Here is an 18031-nt window from a genome sequence, read left to right on the forward strand (position 1 = left end):
CCTCCTGGGCTCAGGTGATCCTCCTGCCTCAGCCTCCCCTGTAGCTGGTACTACAGGTGTGCGCCACCACACCCAGCTAATTTTTTTGTATTTCTTGTAGAAAGAGGGTTTCATCATGTTGCCCGGGCCGGTCTCAAACTTCTGGGCTCAAGCGATCCACCCACCTTGGCCTCCCAATGTGCAGGCATTACAGGCGTAAGCCACTGAGCCCAGCCTACATATTGCTTATTACTCATACTTAAAAGCGGATGCTTGGGAATTGGGGGCTGGAGAGGGCTGATGGCTCACCAAGTCACCTTCCAAATCCTATGTCTCATCTGTGCCATGAAAGGGGCAGGTTAGATGTCAGCGTTTCCCACGCTAGCCTGAGTGTAAGCATTCACTGAGGGAATTTCCAAATAATACAGACTCCCAGATCATGCTGATTCCAGGAGGTCTGGGATGGGTGCAGGGAATTTTAAGAAGTACCATTATTATTCTTATGCTCAGAGAAGCCTGATAAACTTGGGGCGAGGTCAGAAGGCATTGGAAGTCAGTAGTATGAAAGAAAAATAGCTTTCCAAAGGCGTTCGCTTTGTAAAAACTAAAGGGTGCCTTTTGGAATACAATGTGAACATAACTTTTTCGAGGATTTAAGGTGTTAATGAGAAAGACGTTCTGAAAACTGCCAGCAGATGGAGCTATAAAACTAGAAACATGTTTACAGCCTCAACTCGGGAGAAAAATACCATGGATGGACCTTACACTGTAGACGTAACACTTTTCCCTCTGCTTTATTTTCTCTATATGCCTAAACTCCTTGCCTCTGCTAAAGAACGTCGCTGGAGTGTCTTGGTGTGTGAAGTATGAAATAGTTTCTAAAGACATGAGTTGTGATATAACAAGACAGAGGCAAAACCCCTAATTCTTCTGAGAGTGTAAACATCATGTCACAAGAAGCTCACTTAACATTTAAACAGGAAAACTCAAAGAAAAATTGAAAAGAAATTCAAGGAAAAAAATGTGACCTTTAAAAGTTTCTATGTTGACAGCACAACCAGGATGCCTTCTGGGATCAGAAGCTATGAATGTTATGCTATTCGTAGCATAAAAATGAATAGATACAGATTCTTTTTCCAGGAGCCGCATCTGGAGGGGTGCACCCACCAAGGAAGGTGAACAGAGTGCCACCAATCCTGTGGGCGCTCAGAGGGAGGTTGCTGAGGGATGCTTCGTGACTCAATGCTGCTGAAGCCCTAAAGGCTGATTTGGGTTTGCAGGGAGAGGGAGGATCAGCATGGCCGGGCACGTTGGTCTGGGCACATGTGAGGTATTTAGAGAACTGCAAGTCATCCAGCACAGGAGGAACACCAGGCCCAGGCAGGGGAGTCACAGGGGATGATGCTGCAGAAGGGACAGACCAGGTTCTAGAAGTTGGCAAACAAGGAAATGTGAGCATCTGGACTGCTGAACGCACCTTGTTAAGTGCTGTGAATAAAACACACTCTGTCCTCCCATTGATGTGAATAAAACACACTCTGCCCTCCCCCGATGGCTCAATAAGGGAAGCAGGGAGTGTGGCAATTGGGAACGTGGATGCTGACCTGAAGGGCCAGTGGCTGCTTAGTCCTAGCCAGTTACCAGGGGAGAATGAAGGCTCACATTTGCTGGGCCTCACCTGATGGCTTTGGTTGGCTATTTTTTTAAATTGAGGTGAAATTCACATAGCACGACATTAACGATTTTACATGAACAATTCCATGATATTGAATGCATTCATAATGTTATGCAACCCCCTACCTCTAGTTCCAAACATTTTCATCATCCCAAAATAAAACCGTCACTCTCCATCTCCCTCTTCCCCCACTACCCTGACAACCACGAATCTGCTTTCTGTCTCCTTTTCTGTTGATTTCATAGAAAAGGGGTCATACACTAGGTGGCCGTTTGTGTCGGGCTTCTTTCTCTCAGCGCCGCATTCTCAAGGCTCGCCTACATCGTAGCCCGTGTCAGAGTTTCCGTCCTCCTTATGGCTGGATCTTCCTCTGCTGTTTGGAGGGACCACATTCTGTTTATTCCATTCATCTATTGGTGGACAGCTCAAACGTTTTTCAAGGGAAGCAGGAAACTTGGACATTTCTGATGCGTTGTTAGGAATGGCCACCAGCACTCACTAGTGTTGGGTGGAGGAGCATCCCAGGGAAGGGAAACAGAGAACAGAAAAATCCCAAGTTACTTCGTGTAAAGCTGAAAATATGATCTGGGTGGATTGTGCTGGGGGTGACCGGGACTAGATGGAAAAGAAACTCGTCATGAACCCCGAATGCTGTGTCCAGAGCTTTGAACTATATTCTGTAACCCATCAGTTTCCCAAGTTTTTAAAGCAGAAAACCACATACGCAGAGCAAGCTTTGACCTAGTTCCTTTCATTCAAGGATCTCAAAGCCCCTTTAAACCCACGATCCAGATTTTGTCTGTAAAGGAAGAGATGGAGTTGAAAAACAAGGTCGAAGGTAATTCCTGTGAATCCCTCCCTTGTAATTTTTCAGAACATTTCCCTTCTCCCTTCATATTCTTCATGTCATTCTGATTGGGCTGAATTGAAGAGCTGCCCAGCCTCTTCCCTGGCCCCAAGGCCCCTGATCGAGAGGGACTAACTAGAAGGACGGCATGGCAATGTCAGGTGTACCCAAGACAGCACACGCGGCAGTTTATCCAGGAATATTCATCCAGAGGGAAAGAGCGATTGGTAAGGCTGAAGTTCGTGTGTTCTCTTATGTACAAAATGTGAACAAATCCTGAATATCACAGTCTGGCCACAAGGGGGACGTTTTGGGGTGGGCAGGGTGGTAGAGGCAGAGGGTCCTGACCTGGCTCCCCAGGAATTGGGTTCTGTTCTGTTCGCTTAACCTCTCTGCATTCTTTTTTCCACGCTAGACGATGAGCATGTTGGACCAGATGGGCACGTGTTCAAGTGCACCCTGTGGAATGCATCAGCATCGGCCTCGCCTGGAAGCCTGATAGAAATACAGATTCCCAGGCCCTACCCAGGCCTGCTGTATCCGGATCTCTTGGTGGTGGAGCCCGGGGATCTGCATGTCATGAGCTTGCTCAGAGTATCTGTGAACTGAGTTCAATCCACAGCCCTCTACTCCACACTAGCCAGACCCTGGGGCCATTGCCTCTTCCCCCACATGCCACTCCATACTGTCAACACCTCTGCACTGTGGCCTTTCCGCCACCCCCAACAGATTTGGGGATCCCAACCACCCACACCCAGGGTCCTGCACCAGACTGCAGAGTGCTGCCTGCGGTGACGCAGTCCATGATCATCCTTTCCTCCTCTCCTTCCCAGTTAATTCCATTTTCCACGCCTCTCATGGCGATTCCTGACCTTCACAGGCCCCAGAGCCTCTGACCCTGGTGTTGCCCCTGAGAAAATTGAGGCCAGGGTCCGTGAGCTGCCCATGCCACACCTGTGCCTGCCTCGTCACATTGGGTCCTTTTAGCTCAGTTCTAGGGTCCCCCTTCTTGCTTCCTCAAAGATTCTCCTCTCTTCCAAATTCCCCTTCTTCTCAACACTTCTCTCTCCTGGGGCTTCCTCCTTGACATGTCAACATTGTCTAGCTGTCTTCATCAATTTTCTTTATTATTTTATTTTTATATATTGTATTTCATTTTAAGACAGGGTCTTGCTGTGTCAGCCAGCCTGGAGTTCAGTGGTGCAATCATAGCTCACTGCAGCCGTGACCTCCTGGGCTCAAGCGATCCTCCCACCTCAGCCTGCTAAGTAGCTGGGACCACAGGCATGGGCCACTACAGCTGGCTAATATTTCCTTTTTACTTTTTTTTTTTTTTTTTTGAGACGGAGTCTCGCTCTGTCACCCAGGCTGGAGTGCAGCGGCCGGATCTCAGCTCACTGCAAGCTCCGCCTCCCGGGTTCACGCCATTCTCCTGCCTCAGCCTCCCAGGTAGCTGGGACTACAGGCGCCGCCACCTCGCCCGGCTAGTTTTTTGTATTTTTTTTTAGTAGAGACGGGGTTTCACTGTGTTAGCCAGGATGGTCTCGATCTCCTGACCTAGTGATCCACCCGTCTCGGCCTCCCAAAGTGCTGGGATTACAGGCTTGAGCCACCGCGCCCGGCCCCTCCTTTTTACTTTTTAAGAGACAGGGACTTACTACTTATCCTTGTCTTTAAGAACGAAGCAAAACAAGGATCTCAAAGAGATATTTGTACCCCCTGTTCATAGTAGCATTATTAAAGAGTTCATATGTGGACCCGACCCAAGTGTGTTTCTATTGATGAATAATGAGCAGAACGGGGTCATCCGTGCAGTGGGTTTTATCAGCCTTAGAAAGGAAGGGAATCCCGACGCACCCTGCAACGTGGATGAACCCTGAGGACATTAAGCTCAGCGAAGTAAGCCAGTGACAAACAGACCAACATGATTCCACTTCTAGGAGGCACTTAGTGTTGCCAAAGTCAGGGACAGACAGTAGAGCAGGGTTGCCGGGGCTGGGGAAGGGGAACGGTGGGGACAGTGTTTCGGTTTTGCAAGATGGAAAGAGCTCTGGTGGTGGCGGCGGTTGTCTGACATGACAACGTTATGAATGAATTTCATACCATTGCACTGTACACATTAAAAGGATTAAAATGGCACATGTTATGTTCTGTGTATTTTGCCACAATAAAAACAGTGGAGGGGGGGAAGCAAGATAAAACAAAAAGGAATCCCTGTGGTTCCTCCTTTCCTCTTTTCCCTCCAGAGTCCGTCTTCTTGAAAGAACAGTTTCTTAGGCCCCACGTCCACGTCTTGCCCTCCCACGGTGTGGTTTTGTTTCTCAGGGGCCTCCATGGGCTCCGGAACCCTCTTGGTTTCTAATCCCAGTGGCTCTTTTCAGACAACCTGTCTTCCCTGGGCCAGCCCCAGTCATCTCAGCACCACCCCACTTGCCCTCTGTGATACGGGTTTCTTCCTCCAGCTGTGGCCAGTCATGAGAGCCACCCACGGGAGTTTCGGAGTTTGTCCTTCTCCCGCCTCCTCATGCAAACGCACTGAAGAAGCGGCTCTCCAGATCCAAGTGTGGCTTGGAGCTCCAGCAGCACTGGGACCTGTTGGACAGGCAACTCCTTGCCTCCCAGCCCTGACCTGCTGAATCCAAAACTCTGGGGCTGAGCCAGCCATGTGTGTTGCCAACCAGGTTGGTTCCAGTTCATTCTGGTTCACCCTGCAGTTGAGAACCAGTGGGCTAAGCGAGCTCACCCTCGGAGCTCAGGAGTTGTGCTCGATACCCTCTCGCTCTCAGGATTCTCAGGCCTCTGCAGCTGAGTGGCCCTGGACGACTCTGGCCTGTGTTAGCCCCCGCAGCGTATACGTGTGTCTCCCAGTGGCCTTCGCCCTCCCCACCCAGCACTGGGCCCGGTTGCTTCGCCAGCGGCCTCTAGAGCAGGGCATGGAAGGCCACCGCAGGAAGCACGGGGAGAGCTTCTTAGAACAAAGTTGATTCTAAAATTAGGAAAATAAGTTAAGCTTTAATCATATGTAAGATGCGGGGGACGCCCGTACCCTTCTTTCGTTCCTGCATCCTGTGAATAACTGCAGTGTCCAGGGTGGAGGGTGGGAGCCCCACTGCATGCTGGGATTGGTAGCCCCCATCTCTGACTCGTGGCCTCTGGTGATCTGCTGCGGCCTGGCGGACCCTGTCAGCAGCAGCCGGGATTACTAACCCAACTCTCTCTAGACCAACCTTCACAAAAGTAAACGGTTGGAAAAGATTTCTCGGCAAAGAAATCGTGGGTGGGGGGAAACATGGAAAATGGAAACACCAGCAAACCCCAAGAAATGGTTAGAGCTGATAGCTGCACTTCTTTCTGCTCCTCCTACAACCTTTTGGCAGATGGAAAGGCTGAATTATTTTCATTTCACACAGTTGAACTGAAAAGAAATAAGTATCATTCATAATTATTGTAGTGGGAAAAAGTTCTTACCAAATGAAAATGTTTAAAGTATTTAATTCACGGTTATTTTATTTTTAATCTTTAATTAGCAGTATATTTTATTATGTGCCTGATACTGTGGCATGTTGCAAATCTATATAGTGGCATACTGCAACTAAATATAAATATATTGGGTGTTCATGCTCAAAACTTTGGCTGTTCTGGGTGCATGATCAAAAGTATTTGGAGATTGCTAGGCTGCAAGGTCAAACCCATATTCTGTGGCGTGGCTGGTCCACCCTCCATCGGCCTGTCCGACTTTGCTCCTTTCCCAGGCTCTCCCCGAATCTGGACCCCAAGCTCCTGCCACAGAGAGTTTCGAAATACAGCTCCTGGGCGTTCCTCCATGAGGTTTTTCCCCTCATTTTCCTCTCTGTGGATCAGCATCTCTGCGGTGAAGGCCTCTCCTCTGTGGTTTCACCTTAGCAGCCTTTATATGCTTCTACAATAGCATTTATCACACCACAATTGTAAGTAAACACGTACTTAACCCGTTTCCTTCTTTATTGGGAAAACGCGTTGAGGACAGAACCCCGGTCTTACTCAACATTGCGTCTGGTTCCCGGCATTCCGAAGGGCTCAGGAAATATTTCTTGAATACGTGAACATACATAATAGTGTTCAGCTTTATGCAGCACCTTGGCACAACAGACAAAGTATACACACTTTGTCCATTTCCGTTCTTGTGTGCCTCTCAGAAGTCAGGCCGAGGGCAAAGTCACTGGCCTTTGGCATTCTTAATTTTTAAATACCTGTTGTGTTCATTTCTTCTTCAAATATTGCATCCTTCTCTCTGACCGTTTCCTCCCCAACAGCTGCGTAGCTTTGTTTTGTTTTGGAATGGCCATAATTACTGGCTGTTACGCCCAAATTAGTTTGAACACAGTTTCCTGGTACCAGAGACACCCAAAGACTGTTTACTACTTTCTTTTTTTAAATTGACATGTCATAGCTGTACACATTTTCGGGGTACTTACGATATTTCATACGTTCATACGATGTCTACAGACCACACTGGGGTAACCGGGCTGTCCATCACCTCACACAGTCGTTCACTGCCTCCTCTGCTCTTGGAACTCAGCATACTGTTGAGTGGCTACCGCTGCCTTGAGTAACTCAGGGTTGGTTTGAAATTATTCTAAACAAATGTGGCAGCTCCAAAACCTCTGCCAGTAAATGGTGTGTTTTAGACCTCAGTATGTGAAACAATCCTGGCCAAAAACATATAAGAAGATTTTGTCTGGGGTCGTTAGAGGGGGGTGGGGCGGGGAAAGGAAAAAATAGGGCGTAACAAAGAGATGGTCTCTTCCTGCCTCTGGACTTTGAAGTATGTGGTGCCCAGAGCTGCTCTAGACCTCCTGGGACCATGAACAAAATTCCAAGAGATAAATTTTCTTTAGTGATCACGCCAGTTACACTGGGGCTTTCTGACGGTGCAGCCCAGGGCACCCTAACAAAAGATGCAGCGGGTTCCACCTCACGATGTGCAGCAGGGCCTCCTGGGAGCTTATTCAATTTTTTTTTTTTTTTTTTGAGACGGAGTCTTGCTCTGTTGCCCAGGCTGGAGTGCAGTGGTGTGATCTCGGCTCACTGCAAGCTCCGCCTCCCGGGTTCACGCCATTCTCCTGCCTCAGCCTCCCGAGTAGCTGGGACTACAGGCGCTTGCCACCACGCCCGGCTCATTTTTTGTATTTTTAGTAGAGACGGGGTTTCACTGTGTTAGCCAGGATGGTCTCCATCTCCTGACCTCGTGATCCACCTACCTAGGCCTCCCAAAGTGCTGGGATTACAGGCGTGAGCCACCGCACCCGGTCGGCATCTGAATTTTTAAGAGGCTCTCCAGTTGATTCTGATGTCAGTTGGTCAAGATCAAACTTTGAGAAACACTGCCAAGTTACATTTTCAGAGTAACGTGTTTTGAAGCAGAAATGAAATTTGGAATTCAGTTGGGGACACATTCAGTTTGGGCCAATATGCAGTTTACCTTGGTGAACTTCAGGGGTAACTGTTTTTTGGTAAACAAGTACCTTAAAATGAGCAATTTTGTTGTATTTATCCATCCATCACTCAATGGCCTCTAATCTGTACAAAGCCAAACGCTACCTTGTCCAAATTACTTTAACTGTTAGTAGAAAGAATTGCAAAGTTTCAGTATCTATAGCATGCAGAGAATTCACAGAAGAGATTACTTTGAAAAATTATCATTCAGATTAAGACTCATATTGCCTCAATTGGTAATACTGAAATCTCATACATAGAATTAAAGTTGTTGATATACATTTCCATTTCTCCTCATGTTCAGTCACACAGTTACTCTGGATTTTGCACCAGTGTAAAATATATCTTCCAGAAATTGTTGAGTGTATGAACTGACCGGGTAGCAGAGGTAGAACTGATTTGGGATGTGATACGCCAACCTCATCTACATTACCATTTAATTATTCACCTATTGGTGCCTTTGAAATTTCACCCATCATCTCTTCAATTCTTTAAACGCCAAGAGCTAAAGGAAAATACCTGCAGTTTTGGTGGCTATAAATCGTGTGGAGCTGTTTGACACGATGCATCACTGCACATGGTAAGGATTTTCTTCCTGCACAGATCAGAAGTGTCCTAGAGATTTACACTGAAAACAGAACTTTGGGATGACAGGTATAGCGTGGTGAGCAGAGGTCAGACTCTAGTGTGAGACGAACCTTGGATTCAGTCTGCAAGAGCAGTAGTTCTTAAACCTTAGAAATGCAGACACTGTGGGCCCTGCTTTTAGGAACAGGTATCCACGAGCGTGCAGTCGATTTTTCATGCGTTATCAGGATGTCCTGGGACCTACTGAATCCCTGGTGCTAGACCCTGACTGTGAACTGGACCGGACTAGACTGACAACCCTGGGCATTTCTGTAGCTGAAGCATCCAACCAAGACCCAGCGACACCTCTGACATTTCTATTGAGGAGGTGGGAATGGGGAGGCAGTTGAGTGAAGGCGGTCTGGGGACTTGTCTGGAAGCTCATTTGCACAGCAAGCGCACTGTTGTTACTAAGACATATGTGTGTGTGTGTATATATATATATTTGGTGGCTCATGTGGGGCTGATAGATTACAGAGGGTGCAAAAGTCCTCCCTAGCCATCACTACTGAAGCGGTACCATTGTCTGGGATAAATATCTGAGGTTTGTTGTCTCACGCCAGGGGAATCAAGGATGTGGACACATAAGAAGTGGGTTTAGGAGTGGAGGTTTAATAGACAAAAGAAAGAGAAGGGAGAATAGCTCTCTTCCCCGCGAAAGAGAAGGGTGTCTCATCCAGCCTGTGGCAAAGTGCACATGCTTTTATAGACTGGCTTGAGGAGGCGGTGTCTGATTTACATAAGGCCCAATGATTGGTTGGACCAGGTGTGACGTTTACATAGGGTGCTGAGAAGCGCGCCTCCCCACCCTAATTTTTTATTATGCAAGTAGGTTTTCTGCTGGGCTGGTGCCATGTTGTCTGCTCCTTACTGTACCGGTGGTTGCTAAGGCAAAGGGAAGATGCAGCCGCCATGTAGGACATGCCTGGCCCCAGGTAGCCTTTTCCTACTGGCACAGCTGCCGGCATTCACCAGCGAGAGCATCCAGCTTGCTTGTCTATGTCTGCCGCTCGATTTTGCAGGCTGCTCTTTGTTAGAAAAGAAAATGATTTGGGGGCTGCTCTTCATTAAAAGGAAAACCTTACTGAGGACTTCCTTACCCTCACTATCGGCCTAAATAATTTCTTTTTAACTCCTGTGTTACTATCAGCCACCACTGTTGGTACCTTGCACAAAATAGTGGCTCATTTACTGTTTATTGAATGGATAAATGATTGAATACACATCTATGGATGGGATGTGTGACCCTGAGCAAGCCACAGGTTTCTGACACCCAGTTGCTCATCACTGTAGAGAACCAGTAATTCCAACCTTATAGTAGCATCATGAAAATTAAACGAGGTAAGGTACATAAAGCGCCCAAAACTATTCCTAGAATGTAGTGGGTATGCAACAAACTTTACAGGTCAAGCTAACAATGGGTTTAAAGCCTGCGCTATAGGTAGACAGTGACAGTTACTTTGGTTTTATTGATCACAATGAACACAAAACCTTATCATGTGATAAGTGATGGGGCATGGGAAAATTTTACTATGTTAAACTTTGTTAATGAGAATGCTGGATAATGCAATCTTAATTGGGTTGAAGTTTATCTTTGTACTTCAAGGAGGGTTTCAGATGCAAATCAATCCTCCAAACAAGATTGTAGAGACAGATTTAACCTACTTAAGAGAACAACTGTTCTCAAACAAACGGTATGTTGTATTGCACAAGAACTGCTAATCGTGAGTTACTTTTATCTGTTTCAGCTGAATCTCTATTTGTAAACCCATCATTAGCAGTTTATCCTTGTTGCCACGTATATTTACAGTCAGTCAAATTGTTTTTTAGAGTAAACATTCCAAAAGGATTTATAAAAAACAAACAAAAAAACAAACAAAAACCAAACCAGTTGCCCTTTCATTTAATCCTGACTAGTTAACTTTATGCCTCTTAAAATAGTCAAAACAAATAATGATACTATACAAAGTTTGGGAAATAGAGGAAAAAGCTCACCTATTATTTCCAAAAGCTGATAATGCCTTCAAGCTTCGTTTATGTATTCTTATCTGTGATTTTTCCCCTATATTTTTACATATTTTCAGTTTTAGTTTATTCATACAATTTTATAACCCACTTTTCCTCTTATCATATAATTGCTATATAACTTTCAAATTACCATTTTGATTACTTATTAAGTGAATTTATCCTATGTTGAAAAACTATCTCCTTTCGATTGAATTTTTATATGGATTCCAGATTTTCAACATTATTATCAAAGCTGTATTTCACATGTGCTGCTTTTTTTCTTTTGAAAATATCTTGAGGACAAATTCCCTAGAGCACCGTGCTCCATCTCAGCAAAATGTTCATTTTCATGACCCTTTGCACATTGTAAAATTGCTTTTCAATAAGAGTGGAGCTGATCCACACTGCCACTAACCAAGTAAATATAGCAGTTTTACTTCATCCTGTCTAGCTCTAGGTATACCATTTAGCAAGATGTGTAATCCCATTGAAGGACACAAGACAAGATCTGAACCAAGGGAAGGAGATATCAAGTTCTTGGCTGGGAAGGTGACTATCTGAAACATCATTTCTTCTAAATTAACTTATAAATTAAAAGCTATTCCAATTAAATTTCATATTGGGCAGATTTTAAAAATTATATTTATATGGAAAATAGAATAGTTATTTAAAAAAAGGAGAAAGATGATAAGCACTAGCTTTCCTATAGAGTATGAACACTAGATTCAAAACAATACAGAAGTAAAACTGGAACAGATAAACAGACCAGAGAAGAATAATAGGGAGATAAGAAATAGACACCAGCATAAATGGGACTTTGATATAGCAAAAGCAATGTTTCAATTCGGTGGGAACAACATAGATTTTTTGATGAAGTACTGGTGCAACTAACATAGCATCTAGAGAAAAATCACATTGTATTTCTAGCTTCCACTGTACACAAAATCTAACTTTTGGTGGATTAAGATTTACATGCAAGGAATAAACAACCTAAGCATTTGAAGAAAAGTTGGGAGAGTATCAATTGCAACCTAGGAATTTAGGAGGTTTTTGTGACTTACAAAACCTAGAAATTACAAAAGAAAGTATAAACACATTTACAAATTTAAAAATTTTGTATGGCCCCAGGTACCATGAATAAAATACATGAAAAAATGATGTTTTGAGGCAATACCTGCAGCACATAAGACAGACGAAGTGTTCATGTCTATCATATATAAAGAGTTCTTGCAGTTCAATAGGACAGCCAGACAAGGATATAAACAGACATCTCATAAAGGAGCATAAGAAAACAGCCAATGTGGAATCTTGCTTTGTCACCCAGGCTGGAGTGCAGTGGGGCGATCTTGGCTCACTGAAACCTCCACCTCTGAGTTTGAAGCGATTCTCTTGTCTTAGTCTCCTGAGTAGCTGGGATGACAGGTGCCCACCACCACACCCAGCTGATTTTTGTATTTTTAGTAGAGATGGGGTTTCATCATGTCGGCCAGGGTGGTCTCAAACTCCTGACTTCAGGTGATCCACTCTCCTTGGCATCCCAAAGTGTTGGGATTATATGTGTGAGCCATGGCACCCGGCCTCCAATATGATGTTAAACCTCTCAAATAGTCAGTAGGATACAAAAGACAGTGACATCAGGCATAAAACGAAGACTGCATGTTAGAAAAGAGGTCACAAATCAAAGACTGCCAATCAAAATGACAGACTATTCAACATCAACACTGAAAGCGAGAAGTCAGGGGAGGATATATTTCACATCCTGAGGGAAATGATTTCCACCATAGAGTGCCCTGCCAAATCCCATTCATCAGTCAAGTCCAGGGTGGAATAAAGACATTTTGAAACATGCAAGGAATTAAACACCTACTTCCCTTTCTCAGAAAGCCATTGCAGGATGTGTTTTACATAGGCTAATAGATAAAAGAACTTCCAGGAAGACAGTTAAAAGAAGACTTGAGAGAGCAGTAAACAGTCTTAGAAAGCCAGATATTCTGGGAATAGTAGGAAGCCTCTCCTCATGTCTCAATGGCCAGAAATGTGTAGCGTATCTTTGTATGAGGCAATCACTAGCAAGGGAGGGACATATTCCTAAAACCAGTGAGGGCCAGCCCCAGGTCCATGGTTGAATGGGAAATGGATTGAATAAACTCAGATGCTCTGAGGAAGGAGGAAGATGATATTGGATGTTGGTTGAGCCATGGACAATAAATGCAACAAGCACTCCAATCATATGTTGATGTGTATGTGTGTGTGTGTGTGTGTGTGTGTGTTTATTTTCTGGTTATTGATTCTCTTGTAATGAACTCTATGTCTAGCTTTGTGTCAGTGCTACACTGTTTTAATTATTATTGTTTTATAATGTGTTTTAATATCTGATAGAACTTGTCATCCACTTTAAAAATTTTTTCTTTCCAGAATATTGTTTTATATGGTTGTTCTTTCTTCTAGATAAGACATAGCATTATTTCATCAAGTGGGTAAAGCTGCACATATTGGATTCAAACAGACCTGAGTTTGAGATTGGCATAAGATAGGACTGTTTACTAGCTTTCTTCCTGGGGAAAGTTTCTAATCTGTGTGAGCCTAAGTTTTTTCATTTATAAAATGAAAATAATACTAGCTAATTTAGATAAAATGAACAAATTCATAGAAAGACAAGAACTACTGAAACTGATTCAAGAAGAAATAGAAAATTGGGTAGACTTATAGCAAGTAAGAACTTTGAGTTAATAATTTAAAAACTACCTACAAGAAAAAAACTCAGGTCCAGAAAGCTTCACTTGTAAATATAACTAGAAATTAAAAAGAGAATGAACATAAATTTTCACAAATGTTTACCAAAAAAAAGAATAGGAAGGAATATTCCCAAGTTTTTTAATGAGGCTAATATTACCATGACAGTAAAACCAGTCAAATATTTTATAAGAAAACTGTAGACCAATATTCCTATGAATACAGGTGGAAAAATCCTCAACAAAATATTAGCAAGCTGAATCCAGAAACATATAAAAAACATCATATACCATGACCCAGTGGAGTTTATCCAAGGAAAGAAAGGTTGATTTAACACCTACAAATCAACTAATGTAATACACTGTATGAGTAAAGTACCCAAATCACATGGTCATTTCTATGAAGCAAAAGCATTTGACAAAATTCAACATTCTTTCATGATAAAAAACACTCAACAAACCAGCAATGGAAGGGAACTTCTTCAGTCTCAAAAAGGAAATCTATAAAAAAAATCCACAGCTAATATCATACTCAGTGGCAAAAGACTGAATGCTCTCTTCCTAAGATCTAGAAGAAGAGAAAGATGTCTGCTCTCACCATTCCTATTCGGCGGTGTCCTAGAGGTTCTAGCCAGGCTAATTAGGCAAGAAAGTTGAACAAAAGGCATCCACATTGGAAAGACAATATTAAAACTATTTCTGCTTTCAGATAATATGATATATATAGAAAATCCTTAAAATTACAGTAAAAATCTATTAGAACTAGAAACAAGTTCATCACACAGTATACAACATCAGTTCTGAAAATCAACTATACTTTTTCTAAACACTAGTAATGAACAAATAAAAAATGAAATTAAGAACACAATTTTGTTTATGAGCACATCAGAAAGCATAAAATAATTAGGAATAAATTTACCAAATGAATCACAAAAATTACACTCTGAAAATGAAGAACTATGGTTGAAAGAAATTAAGGAAGACCTAAAGAAATGCAAGGATATTCAATATGCATGAGTCAGAGGCTTACTATAGTTAAAATGGAAATATCTGAAATTGATCTACACATTCAGTAAATCTCTATTGAAATACAAGTTGGCCCCTTGGCATAAATTGACAAGCTGATTCTAAAATTTATAAGAAAATGCAAGAGACCAAGAAGAGCCAAAACAATTTTTAAAAAGTTGGCAGGTTCATACTTCTCAATTTCAAAATTTACCACAAAGCAACAATCATCAAAACATTGTGGTTCTGCCATTAGGATAGATATAGATCAATAAAATTTAATTGAGCAGCAGTTAATCCTCACATTCATAGTCAAATAATTTTTGACAAGTGTGCCAAGACCATTTATTGGGGAAAGAATAGCTTTTTCAACAAATGGTGGAAAAACTGAATATCTACATGCAAAAGGATGCAGTTGAACCTCTACCTCACACCACATACAAAAATTCACTCAAAATGGATCAAACTAGAAGCAAGAGCTGAAACTATAAAACTCTTAGAAGAAAACATAGGATTGTATCTTCCTGACCTTGGATTAAGCAATGATTTTCTAGATATGACAATAAAAACACAAACAAAATTTAAAAAAGATAAATTGAAGTTCATCAACATTAAAAATTGTGTGCTTAAACAAGAAAGTGAAAGAATGGGAGAAAATACTTGCAAATAACCTGATGAGGGAATAGTATCTAAAAGATATAAAGAATTCGTACAATTCAATAATAAAAAGACAATCCAGTGGGCGAAGGATCTGAACAGAGAAAGAAGGTATACGAATGCTGATAAGCACACCAAAAAATGCTCAATATCATTATTATCAAGAAAAATAAAATAAAAACTACAATGAAATACCACTTCATACCCATTAACATGATTATGATAAAAAGAACAAGCGTGAGTGACGATGTGGAGAAACTGGTTCTTCTGTACACTGCTGGTGGGAATGTAAAATGATGCAGCTATTTTGGAAAATAGTCTGGAAGTTTCTCAGTGGTTAAACATAGGGATACCACAGGACCGAGCAATTCTGCTCCTGGATTTATATCTAAGAGAAATAAAAACATATATCCAGGCAAAAATGTTTACATTAATGTTCAAAACAACATCATAAATAATCCCTCCAAGTGGAAGCATCCCAAACATTCATCAACTGGATGATGAAGAAAATGTGATGGACCCATACAATGCAATATTATTCAGCAGCGCACAAGAAGAAGGACTGCTAACATCACATCACACACGCATCTTGAACACATTATGCCAGGTGAAGGAAGCCAGTCACAGAGAACCACATATTATATGATCCCGATGATATGAAATGTCCAGAATAGGCTAACCTATAGGGACAGGAATTAGATTAGTGATTGCATAGGACTAGGCAGGTTGAGTTGAAATGAGAAGTAACTTTTAATGTGTACATGGTTCCTTCTGAGGGTGAAAATGTTCTAAAATTGTGGTGATGATTGCACAGCTCTGAATATACTAAAAGTCGTTTGTTTTACCCCTTAAATTGTGCCCTTGATGAGTGAATTGTATGATATATATAATAAAACTACTATAAAAATGGAAATTGGCTGGGCGCGGTGGCTCCCTTTGGGAGGCCGAGACGGGCGGATCACGAGGTCAGGAGATCGAGACCATCCTGGCTAACATCGTGAAACCCCATCTCTACTAAAAAATACAAAAAACTACAGGTGCCAGGTGAGGTGCCGGGCGCCTGTAGTCCCAGCTGCTCGGGAGGCTGAAGCAGGAGAATGGTGTGAACCCGGGAGGCGGAGCTTGCAGTGAGCTGAGATCCGGCCACTGCACTCCAGCCTGGGCGGCAGCGCGAGACTCTGTCTCAAAAAAAAAAAAAAAAAAAGGTAAATTATAGTCCATAGGGTAGTTATGAAGATAAAATGAGATAAAATTTAAAGAAATGCTGAACACTGTATCTGGCACACCCTGGACACTCTTTAAAGGGTAGCTGTGACTATTAAAGCTACTGTGACACCACCATTAAGCCCCAAGAAAAGTTATGTTGTAATTGGTCATGTCAGAAACCTGTATGTTTACTTGGGAGAAATGGTCATCTTCATGAATTTTCATCGTTCCACCCAAAAGAATGGTGTTTCATTCCAATATGTGTTTTACTTTAGCTCATGTAGGTCATCTAGTCTGGATCCTGGCCTGGATAGAAAATCCTCCTGTCATCTCCGCACAGCCCCCAAGGCTCAGCCTGTCCTGGCCACTGTCACCTTCCTTACCTTTCTCCATTGTCTCCAGCTGCAGTAAACCTGACTCGGCTCCTTTTCCCACTATGAGCTCTCTCTCACCTCGGGATTGCTACAGGTGCTATTCCTTCTGCCGAGAACACTGTTCCTGCCTCCCACTTGCCCTCAGATCCAATGATATCGATCAGCTATAAACTTCACTTTCATATCCAGCACTGGTCATCATCATTAGCTTCAGCTTACATGATGCCTTTCTTTCATCATTGCCATCACCATCATATCCAACGTTTACTGAATATTTGCATGTGTCAGACACCAGGCTGAGTGGTTAAGAATGTTACTCATTTTGTCCTCACCCTACTCCTAGGAGCTAAGTGCTGCACTCATCCTTGCTTTACAGATGAAGAAACTGAGACTTGCGGGGATTAAGGAACTTGTTCAAGGGCACCACACACTTAGAATCAACAGCTTGTGAGTCCAGGTCTCTCTGGAGACTCAATGCATGCTCTTAATAGCTAAATGATTAAGCCCAAAGACCCCGTGCAAGTGTTTGTATTTCTCTACCTAAATCAATACACATATACTTCAGGGCATTGTAAATTGATGCATTGCAATCATGTTGACACAATTCTTAATAGTCAATGAGTCTGTCAGTATAATGATATGATATTTGTAGATTCATGTAAAGTAATTCACGTGGCTGACGTGTATTCTTTGGTTCTAAAGAAAGATGGCTAGATTTTTGGTTTGGTGCAGTTTAAAAATACACCCTTGATGAATGTAATACTCTAATGAAGAAGGTACCTCACTGTTTGAAAGTCAAAGTTGTTAATGTATGCAAAATACACTAATTTTACAGATATATATCTAACTTTTTTTTAACATTTACATTTGGGATCTCTATTTCCCGAATGTAGCCTCATTCTCATAATTATTCTTTTCATTCGGATTAGGTTTATTTCTTCTCTGTGCCAATCCTTTTTGTTCCTCAAGGAGATTTAACATGTTTAAATCAAGGGAATATTAATATATTCCTAAAAACTGAGTTGATAACAGTTGAGAGCTAGATAACTGATAATACTGTTCAAATTGGACTTTTATTAATGCACTCTAAGGATAGCTGTGTGCTAAGGATAGTCAATCTCCAGCTAAAATGATAGAAAACAGGTGTCCTTAAAACAGACTATGTGAAAACAACAGAAATGTCCACTCATAGGAGAATGTTGGAATAAATTACAGTATGCAGTAATGTCTGCGGCCACTAAAAATTATGTGTAGGTCTATATTTACTGGCATCAAAAAACACACAATTTATTGTTATTGGTAAAAGCTAGTTGTGAACTTGCTTGTATTATATGACCTCTTCTTGGAATACATGTCCCCTCCCCTTGCATCCCCTCCCCTCTCCTCCCCTCCCCTCCCATCCTCTCTCCTCCCCTCTCCTCTCCTCCCATTCCTGTCCCTCTCCGGC

This window comes from Colobus angolensis, unplaced genomic scaffold, assembly GCF_000951035.1.
Source record: "Colobus angolensis palliatus isolate OR3802 unplaced genomic scaffold, Cang.pa_1.0 Scaffold115, whole genome shotgun sequence".
Lineage (NCBI taxonomy): Eukaryota > Metazoa > Chordata > Mammalia > Primates > Cercopithecidae > Colobus > Colobus angolensis.